Source organism: Monopterus albus, unplaced genomic scaffold, assembly GCF_001952655.1.
Source record: "Monopterus albus unplaced genomic scaffold, M_albus_1.0 scaffold41.1, whole genome shotgun sequence".
Lineage (NCBI taxonomy): Eukaryota > Metazoa > Chordata > Actinopteri > Synbranchiformes > Synbranchidae > Monopterus > Monopterus albus.
Genome location: NW_018127921.1, coordinates 778,799 through 790,459, shown reverse-complemented (window position 1 = coordinate 790,459; position 11,661 = coordinate 778,799).

The window sequence follows — 11,661 nt, the reverse complement described above, 5'->3', positions numbered from 1 at the left end:
GGAATGTGCTGCATCACATGATGAGCTGGAGACAGGAAGAGAAGACGGATTCAAAAACAAATCCAACATGTTTGACATTGGGAAAGATATTCTGTGCCCTCCTAAGACTAATGTTCAACCGTTACGCTGCCTCCCCTACACCCCAGTGTAGAATAAATCACTTTGCGGTTATTGGTTAACGCAGCCAGGAAAAGTGCAGATAAACACGGCAGAATCATTGTCACATGAGACCAAGATCACACAGGGATCTAAATCACACTCTCAAAACCATTTATTGTGCAGCCCTAATACCATTAAATATGTTTTTACTGGTGCTTGTAATTGGTACCAGTAGATAGAGTGCACCTACTAGAAGCGACAGATACTCACACATTCACTGTGTAAGCTCCACAGTCTTAGCTGTGATAAAGTGTTGCATTATTACACTGTTGTTAATGGAAACAGGAGTTATAGCCTAGATGTTTTTAGGGGCTGATTTCCACTGCCTGCATTCTATCCTACTCAGTTTGGTTTTCCCCTTTGTTCCTTTCAGAATGTTATGTTGTCAGAACAATTATTATTGACCAAATGTAACCAAATTCACTGTGAAATTTGTAAATATTTGTTTGAATAAGGATCCTGATTTCGGAAATCTTAATTTAATAACTGCAATAATAATAATATAATTTCTTAAAATAAATTATGCTATTATGAATGTGTGTGTATTGAAAATGTCGTCTTACAAGGATGTTTTCTACAAGATGTAAGTAGTTATTTCTTTTAGCTTTTAAGATTTAGAATTTGCATGTTTTTTTAACAAAAACTCAAATATAAAACCAAATCCCCTGTGTTCTTGCACTTTTTTAAACAAACAAGCAAACAAACTGCAGTAATGTGCAATATCCAGGTTAAAGAAATTAATAAATACAAGTGGGAGTGGATTACTTTTTCCATTAGTAAAGGACAAGATACTGCTCAGAAAACACACTGGTCTAGTCTAGTGCTAACCCTGGGTACAGCCGCAGAAATGTAGGACGTGCAGAATGCACATGACACGGTGGCACTGTGGTGAAAACTGAATCTGGGTCCTTTCCAACAAGCAAGGTGGCGCAAGACATCAATCACTCCCCCTTTGGATTGCATAATATTAAGATATATTTTTGTTGATGATTTATATCTGATCAATGCACTGAGGACATCCATACAATTATTCCTGGTTTTCTCTTTAATCTATAAAAGATCACCTTAAATATATTTTGTTAGACATTTCTTGAATGTTGTATAATATATTGTTAGATCATATACATTTAAAGCAACCTCACAACACCTCCATTAATCGTTAATCATCTCACCATCCAGCTCTAACTCTGCTTGTTTAAAAATAATTCAAACGAAATTCCCACTAATTTAAATGCAGCACATTCTTGTACTGTGTAAGAAAATACTTTGTGGCAATACCTGCTGTTAAAGAACTGACCAGCAGGGGGCAGCATTGCCTCATTTAATTCAGCCTCTGGCTGGTGATTTGTCATGCCTACAGTGTATGTTGTGTTTATTATAGTGCTTCAGTTATACAGTAAATTAAATATGTCAGTAGCCAGTTAAGTTCTAAATAAAGTTTTATTTTAACACAATCAGCTGCTTGTGTTTTGCATGAGGTTTTATGAGCATTATTAAAAATCATCTCATGTAAAATCAATCAGTTTGTGGCATATTTTGAAGGAGAGTTTGGTTAAAATTGAATTCACATTTTATGGGTGCCTATTGTTTAACTCATATCCGAGACATGAGAATAAAGGTAAAAACAAACATGCTGAGTATATTGTGAAATAGAGTGTAAATGTGTGACATTGGCCTCTCTTTGTGTACTTAATCTTATGCCTATACATGTGCCTTGGCTGTTCTTTGCAACCGTTTTATGCTGTAAGATAATGTAACAGTTGGGTTCGACCTACGCAACAACCCTCACACAATGTTATGGGAAATTTTTCAGTCCTCCTACTCAGAGTATCGTGATACCTCCGCCTCAGACACAGTGCAGTAATCCGCTAACTCTGACATGTACTTTCACTACCTTTTGTGTATTTCTAGTCACTAGTAAACACTCATACACACACATTCGTGTAAGAATTCACTCTTGCTCAGCTTGTAGTTCTACACAATTTCTTTCAAGGTTTGTCCCTCTGCAAGGGAAGTGACCTTCTGAGTTCCCCTGAACACACCGCTCTCATTTATTCCCAGTAAATGAAAAACTCCCTCTGATCTCATCTGAGCTCCACACGACATCCCCGGCTCTGCATATCCGCATGGGTGTTTATGTAATGTTTGCTTGGCAGCTGGTCCAGTGTCCAGTGGCCTGTGATATGGGCCTTCCATATCAATGTGTTACTGTTTGTCCGTGTGCAGCTAGAGATGCATGTGCTTGTGCAAGCTTTAAGTGTGTTAGTCAGTGTCCATGTAGGTTGAACCTCCTCTGAGCTCCCATGTTTCTGCACTGAGAGAAAGGAGTGTAGGAGGGAATCATCTCCAACTCATTTTATAAATGAGACACTATAAGATGCATTATATATGAACAGACAATATGTCCCATGAAAAGATATTTCATGGTAGCCTGCCAGCAACGCTGTGTAAACACAGGAGGTTAGTGATAACATGCTCTCATGAAACAAGAGATGTAAGTCATTTTTTTGTAGAAAAACACCCAAAGTCTCTCTTTCATTTGAGTTTCTTTCTCTCTCCCCCTCTGCTGGCTTCTCAAAATAAATCAGTCTGCTAAACAAAGGTGCTTGCTTGCTTGAACCTCTGCAGAGCTCAACTTTCTCATTCCCAGCTGCCTCGGCATGACCCCTGAACCTTGCCCTTTGACCCCCTGACCAAGTCACTCTCATGCTCAGAAACAAGTTTCAAAACAACTCTTCTCCTCAACTTACCACAAACCCCTGCAATGTAAATGCATTTCCTGCCAACATGGCAGCCTGTTTGTTGAACTAAAACACACTCATAACCCTAATTATACAGCAAGGTTAACTATATTTCTCACAGTTACTGTAAAGCAAACACCATCATCCCTGCTGCTGACCATGTCTTACCAGAGGCCAGAATCCACACACCAACACACTTCAATACACACGTTATATACACGACTGTACCCCACCCTCTGCCCTGTGAGTGAGCTGACCAGAAATCCCTGAGTAAAATTAACTTCCCAGCTTGGTCCTTATCTGTTTCTGCACCCAAATTAACGTACATGACACCCAATGCTCAGGATACTGGTGGCCAGGTTCAATATAAACAGATCTATGCTCCTGCAGTGCATGCATGCTTCTGCAATGTGGTTTCTCCTCTCTGTCAGGCTCTGTGACAAAGAGCCAGTGTTGTGGCCCAGTAGGGAGAAAATAGTGCAGATGAAAAGGTGAGGAATGAGTCTTCTTGCATCTTTTTTTTTTTTTTTTATTTACATTGCAATGTTATGCCTCAAAATCTAGACCATTATTAGACCTCTCTTGTAAATTATGACCTGCAGTCAACTTGTAAGATGTTGTTTCTTCACGGTTAAGGTGCAATAAGAAGGTTGCTTTATTTCCCATGAGTTTGTTTTTTCAACACTCTTCCTGTAATTTTTTTTTATCAAACTCTCCAGGGCTACCCAGGCAAAAATACATAATATGAAGGTTCTTGATCAGGATTGTTGTTATCCTAACATAAACACAGCTAGCTGTGCCCTCCTACATAGTCTGTAGGCTGTAACCACTCCCCTAGCCTGTCTCTCATCTGTTACTGAACCCCAAACAGACCCCACTGCTCTTGTTGAAATCCAGCTCCTGCCCATTAACCCTGAAACTCCCTCAAACATTTTCCACAACTGTTTCTTTCAGGTTCTTCAACCCCCACAGTCTCAGCCACAACCTCACTGCCCTTGTTTTCCACCCCATCTCCAGTCCTATAATTGCCTCTCTGACACACAAGCACACACACATGTACACACGCAGAGATCCAGACAGCTGTGCTTACACTCGGTGGGTCTGTGGGAACTTCCTGCTTTTTTTTTTCTTGAATGGATCGATAGCTGATCACATGGATCTTTTCACACAGTTTGGTCGTTCCAAAATTACCACACAAAATAGTTCAAACACACACAATCAGACAGATTAGACTTGACAGAATAATTTGCACAAAGAATCAGACAGAAGGCTAAAACTACTCTGCATGGATGAAAATATCTCTGAAGCACGTATTACAGCCTGTTATTATGAAAGTGGATGTGTTTTTTAATGATTTACTGTATATAATCACAAGATTTTTCCTGGAAACCTGAAAACAATCACATTTTTATGCTAATGACATTCTAAGCTCTCAGATAGCACTAACCTATTCGCCCTCACTAATGGAAAACATGGCTTCTACACACACATGGTCCCTCTAGACTTGTCTGTAAAACAAATGTCTGCTTCAAAGTTGTCATTCTGACCTTTTGTTACTTCTTGCTCAGAGTCAGGAAGTTAGGTTGAATCTGATCAATGTTTTTGAAAAACACATCCTGGTATTGACACAGCCTGAGCTGGAAACCACCAACTAGTTCAAGTGTAGAACTTCCTGTGTGTAAAAACAACTAACCATGTTTAAAGATATCTTAGCTTGTAGCTGAGACTGAGAAACAGTAGGTCTCTATTAAACCTGTATTTGTGCAGGTGCAAGTTTTGCTGTACTTATTTAGAGCATCATTTGTGGCACCGTAACAGCAGTAGCATTACTATAATGTGTAGAAGGTGCTGCTAAATATGTGAGTATTATCATTTAAAGCAGTTGTATACTATTTATACAAATGCATATGCTTTCAGGCTGCACAACACTGTGTCTACAATATGAAGATGTACATAGTGAGTTTTCTTTTTCTTTAAGTTTTTTTTTGTGCTTAAGTCATATCCTCGTCAACATCAAACTATTCTAAACTCATACTTACAGAAACAATGTGCCTTTAATGCTGTAAAAGCTACAAAACTCACATGACAACAAATTTCTAACAAACAAAATTAACTGTTTTGACTGGTAACAGTTGAATCCACTAATGACAGTCATGTCGATTCACATTGCATGCATACATTGAGATCCTGCCAAGCCAAATGTATATGTTGGGGGTGACTATATGTCACAGTTTCCCCCACTGTACAAACCCAGGACTATCTGCTGTTTTTGTTGCCAAAAAAATGGTGCAGGTACACCTACACCTAATGGTATGCTCTTGCACACATAAGCACACTTGCTGTACATAGCCTATAGATATGAAACTTGCATTAATTCTCATTGCCAGGGGAATTCTGGCTGGCCTCACAGCTTCATAGCCTTGGTTGCATCTAGTGTCCAAGTGTACACACATGCAAAAAAAAAAAAAATTAAAATACACCCAATTGCACACATAGATATCAGCAAATTAATCACTGCATGAATACAGGCCAAGCTTCCCAACTGAACTACATTCTACAGTATCTGTGCATAACATCCAGCTTAAGCTTTAATATAAAGTGACCTTTAGAAAAACACTATTAATCACCATAGCTGACTTCCCTCGGAGTCATCTGTGCAATAACAAGGGAGCAGAGGTCACTGTACCTACAGAGGGTGTTGCAAGCAGTCTCCTCAGGTGGCCAATGAGAATCCAGAGATACCTGGTGAAAAAAAGATCAGGGAAGGTGCCGCTTGTTATGGAAAAACAACATCTTTGTGACAGAATGTATGACAGAGGGTGTGGTACAGGAGGGGGTAGTAGGGCTTGGGCACATTTTCTGATCTGCGGCATGCCAGTGTTTGTCCAGTGGACAGCCACTGTAGAGGCCATTGGTTCCTGGCCAGTGACTTGACCATGAGCACAAACACTGGTCAACTTGTATATTTTCTGGACCGTAATGCAGGGGGTTGTAATCATGAGTGGAGATAAGCATAAAAGAAAAAAAAATCATTCTTAAGGGGCCAGCACACTTAAAGTACATAATTCCTCCATAGCACACAGCCAAGCAAAAGTAAAAACTAATAATTACAAGCATCTACCCACACATCAGCGGCTTTCCCAGGTAATAGGTTTTCAGACTGCAGTTTAGATATGAAGGAGGAACTATGTACTGTAAGTGTGCTGGCCCTTTAAGAGTGATTTTTTTCTTTCTTGCTTATCTCCACCCATGATTACACCCCCCTGTATCACGGTCCAGAAAATATACAAGTAAACCAGTTTTTGTGCTCACGGTCCAGTCACTGGCCAGGAAACAGGGCCCTCTACAGTGACCGTCCGCTGAACAAACAGCTGCATGCCACAGACCAGAAAATATGCCCAAGCCCATCTCAGAGGTGGGTGGTGTTTAACAGCACCGATGAAGTGATTGAGAAAGACATGCACTTAAGGTGATTGGACAGAGAACGGAGGCGTTGTTTCGCCAAACTGGTTCCAAATGTTTTAGTGTTTTGTCTGAGCCATACATTACATGTGTTTATGGTTTCAGTCTGTATGTGCAAGTCTGTGTTTGGGTTTTATTGTCATGTACCATATGTGTTTCATTTCAGCACCCACATGATGCTTCTGAGGTAACTTTTCATAACACTTCTGATCTTTGACCCTCACAGTAAACGACCACTGATGTTACAGGAGCCGTGTAGAAACAAAATACACAGGCCTTGTCCAAATATGGCCCACTGCCTATTTGATTACACCTGTCCAATCCTTGAAGGCTAGCACAAGAAACCATTTATCACAATCCCAATTCAAACAATGTCATTATTATAGCACAACAGAGACAGATAATGATAGTTCTCAGTTTCTTTGCTCTGTTTTATCATTCAAGTGTTTTTCAGTGGAAAATGTAATTACCAGCAGAACATCCTGTGCAAAATGCTAACAGCAGCCAAAGACTCTACTCTTAGCCTCTTTCTCTACTGGCTTGGCACAGGAGCAGTGTTTTGTGAGCTCTATTTGCCTTTATTACGTGACCTTAATATCATTTTCTCTCCCATCGTTCGAAACCCTCACCACTGTTCTCCCACACTCTCTCTCCTCCAGTAATTTGCGTCACTTTAGTGATAATTATAGCTTACTGGAAGAGATATGGCTGGCTGTGAGTGCTGCCTTGTCAGTAGGAAAAACAGCAGGAAAAACATAGACTTTTTTTCTTTCTCCTTTAGGAGACAGAATGCAGCACTATGTGGGTGACACTTGAGGGGTGAACAGGATTGTTGTAGCTCATCTCTCCCTCTTGTCTTGATTTCACATGTTTTCAAAGAGTGGGCTGCAGGGCAGAGGTGGATGTTTGCTGCTAACATGATTTTTATTCTCTTTCTTCTTTCTCACTCTGTCATACATTCATATACTTTCTCTCACACACATACAAAATAACTAACTGCCCACTTAAGTACTGTGAAGGAAACCATGGTAATGTCTCTCTTTCTCTCTCTAGATACTGAGTGAATGTCTGTAGCACATGCTGTATGCCTGTGTGTAGTCTCTACGATTCTCAATGGTCTGATCCTGTTATGCTAATGGTTTCAGTCTCGCTGGCCTTTAATGGCATATACTGTAGAGTTCACCAGGGATGGATGGATGACACAGGAAAGAATGAGACCATGCACACAATGTATACACACAGCAACTGTATGAGGTCACAAAAAAGACATCTCAGTTACTAGGGACTGTTACATACAGTAGATGAGTCGCTTAATCACAGAGATAACATGTCTTTCACCTAACAAGGTCTGGCAGTTTATCTTATACAGCTTTCTTTCTGCCGTTCTCCCCTCAACCTATAAGACCACTTTAAGATAACTCACATGTGGATTGCTACATATGGCATCTCCAGCAATGTTCAACATATGCTACTCATAATGCTAATTTTATAATATCAGAAACCCTTCTTTTTTCCTTTTAAAGCAGATTAGAAGAGATGATCTCTAAGTATTTTCACCTATTTCAGTCATGAAGGGATATACAGGGATCAATGCTCCTCTGTGTGAGTGGCAGCTGCCTAAAGGTTAAAAACAGATGTTTATGGTTGAAAAATACTGGCTGGGCTGGGAAAATGTGGAGGAAGAAAGTGTGATGCATTTTAATGCTTTAGTAAATCATTTTAAGATCCACTATCACAATACCCTTAATTGGCTGATTGCTTAATTACAAACATTAATATACGGTACTATAACTGTACGGCATTAGCATTACCGTAATTTCCGGACTATTGAGCACACCTGAATATAAGCCGTACCCACTAAATTCAAAAAGAAAAAATTTTTGTACATATATAGGCCGCACTTGTCTATAAGGCGCAGGTGTACACAAAAAGATTTTTGGATTGAGTCAGTTCTTCACGCTGCCGTCTCCAACATCTCAAAATCGATTCACTGATGCCAAGTTAACGTGCAGCAGCTCCTTTTCCTTCTTCGACAGCCAGATCAATCGCCTTTAACTTGAAAGCTGCATGATATGCATTTATTTGTGTGTTTTCCATGATGAGGGTGTGTGCATGAAGTGCAAAATGACTGATCTGAAGAATTTAGTGTGAGTGCATTTGAATTAATTTGCACAGTTTCATTGGTCCACTGTGACCTGTTCGATAATTTCATTGGTCTGATGTGACGAGGCTAAATGTATTGGCGGCATGAAGCTCGTTAGGCCGTAAAAATCCATAAATTGGCCGCATCATTGTTTAAGCCGCAGGGTTCAAAGCGTGTGAAAAAAGTAGCGGCTTATAGTCCGGAAATTACGGTAATATAAAGTAAAAACATGAGACTAAATAAATGTGAAATATTCATATGTACCACAATTTTTCCTGTTTTGCACTGCCCAATTTGTGCCTGTGCCTTGCTTTTGGGCACTTCTGTGGAAAAGTTGAGCTCTGCAGATATAATCTCCTATTTTCTCTTATTCATAAATGGAAACACCTTCCTGTTGGAGCTAATAAACAACGTTCTTACCTCTAGGATTTGTTGTCAGCCCTGTCCAATTTAATTGCTTCTCATTAAACTATGACTTATGACCTGTATTGTTAAATATAAGGTGTTCCTCCCTTGTTGATAGAGAAACAGCTGACTTATGTTTTGCAAATGTTGACATAGTTTGCCGTTCTAACAGCCCCTGGAGAGACAATAAAGGCTCCATTGTGGTCATAAAACAGCACTTGGTCTTATAATTTTGGTATTTGTGTTTTTGTGTATGTTTTATTATGTCATTACATATTTCTTCATGTTCTTCAGTGTACGATTACTGAACAGAGATGTAACGGCACATTTACAAATGCACATACCGGTGAAGGTGAAGTATAGGAGTAGATCCAGCCCTGTAAAATGCCCATGCTCTTGTCTCCTAAGCGGTTTAGCAGGTGTAAGTAAGGCAGAACTGCATCGTTACAGGTCATATGAGAGGCCCTGGCTCAGCTTCTTTAGCTTTGTTGTTACTACCCTCAGATCCTGGCTCACAGCATTACAGTGACTTCATAGGAACAACTCAACAACACAAGATGACAGAAAAGAACAGAATATGATGCAAATAAAATTCTGAAAAGAGAAACTGACATGTCAATAGGCATTACTATTACTCACTTGTTTTGCAGTTATGTATCAAATTGCTACATCCTGGTCAGGGTGAAGGATGGGTGCACAAAGCCTGGGACTTTAGGCAGCTTCGGACCAAAGAGTTCTAGGGCCTTAGCTCTAGGGGATACCCCACTTTGGATGTCCCCCAAGAACTATACACCTTTATGGCCTTTGTTCTGTTTGCATTCACACTTGCCAGTAAGAACGCTTAAGTGATGTAACACTAAGCTGGCCAACTGTTAGCAATTGGCTCACAACAGTTAACACATTATGGGTAGGTTACATGTTGCTAATGTTAATTATATAAGGAGCCACTAACCCTTTGCAGAGGCTTACGTTGGTGGATTGCAGCTTCCCATGCCACTGGTAATGGCTAGTGATCGCTTTACACGGCTAACAGTGTTTTTAAAAAAATGACAATTGCTGCTGCAATCAAAATAAAAGTATGTAACTCATGGTTGCTATTGCACTTGGAGAGTATGTACCCTGAAGAAAGAGCAAAAAAGTACCTCAAAATGGTGTTCTAAGAACTTTTATCATTCTCAGCTCCTTCTGCACAGGCACACAAAAAGGGAGTACTTTTTCCAATATTTCAAAGAACTATGAGAAAACCAGGGACCAGGGTTCACATTTTGAGTTAGCTTGACAATAAAATTGCTTTGCTTAAGGTTAGGGAAAGCTCAGGCCTCAGCTCTTGAGGCTAGTCATTACTAGCATAACACAGCTGAGTCTCCAAGCTAACTGTTTGCATTTGAGATGCACTCTGGTTAATGTAGGTGCCAGATCTGGACAAAGTATGCATGGAATAGAAAAGACAGTATCTCTGATAATGCTGCATCAGTTTTTCTACTTGAAAAAAAAAACCTGTCCATCACTGGTTTGGTCAGAGTGCAATGCTAAATCAGCTTTGTGCTCTTTAAGACGACAGTCTTTTCCTAAATTAAACCCAGTGATGCCAGTCCCTAAATATAACCATAAAAAAGTTTATTCATGTTTAAATTGCTGTGAGTGTAATGCAGGAGAAGATACTGGACAAAATATGTTGCCAGTGAACACTTTCCACAATTTGCGATTAGCCACACATGTTCAATAGAACTAGAACTACATTTCCTACAAAATGTGTTTACTGTTGCAAATTAGCACAATTCAATATAATTTCTAGTAGACAAAATTGCAGAAAAAGCAACTGGATTGGGAGTAAAACAAGTTGTATTGATGTGTATACTTCTGGGAAGCTGTTCCATGATCATGCTGTCTTGTGAACTGTTTTAGTTTCTTTTCCTGTTACCATACTTTCTTCAAGTGTCAGCACCTGTACCCACATCATACTATAAGATTTCTTAGAAAGGCAGAATATGGGCAGTAGCCAGTCACAACACAATGAATGCATCAAAACATCCAGTTATTTCATTTGGTCACACCAAAGTAGGTGGCCCTCTAAAGACCAGAATTAATGCAGGTGATGCCTGCATGGAAAAATCATTACTGTTGAGCAGCTGTGGTGCTCACTTTAGTGACTGTTAGCTTTGGCCAGGGTTTCTAATGTTGTCCACTTGATGGTCATGTTAGTTATCAGTTCTTTCCATGTTTCCATTTCTGGAGAGTTATGCCTGTACAATCAGGCTACTTAGGATCATTCTCTGTCTGTCACTCAGTCAACAAGCACACACTGCTTTATTGGATCCTCTTTTTGCTATCACAGCTGTGATGAGCATTCTTCTTTATGAAATCTAGCATGTCGCTAGGTACACCTCCTCCTCTTCATACACTGTATAACAGGTGGGGTTCATTGCCACTGATTATGTCAGTAGATCAAACACTGAATCTAATTTTCTTAGGGAAAATTGCCTTCCCTGCTGGAGAGTAGATAATGTTTGTATTGTGTGAGATGGGAAGGGGGGTAGGGGTGATCTAGGTGGCTTATTTTCACAGCTTGATCTGAGTTTATACACAGTCACACTTCAATGCATATAGACTGAAGTGAGAGACAGTATAGATATACAAAATGCAGGCAGTCAGACAGTGAGCTGCTTATGCATTGCTTTATGTGGAAGTCACCTTACATAAGGTTTAAACCATTTGAAGAGCTCATTGAAACATCAGTGAAGTCACTGAAAT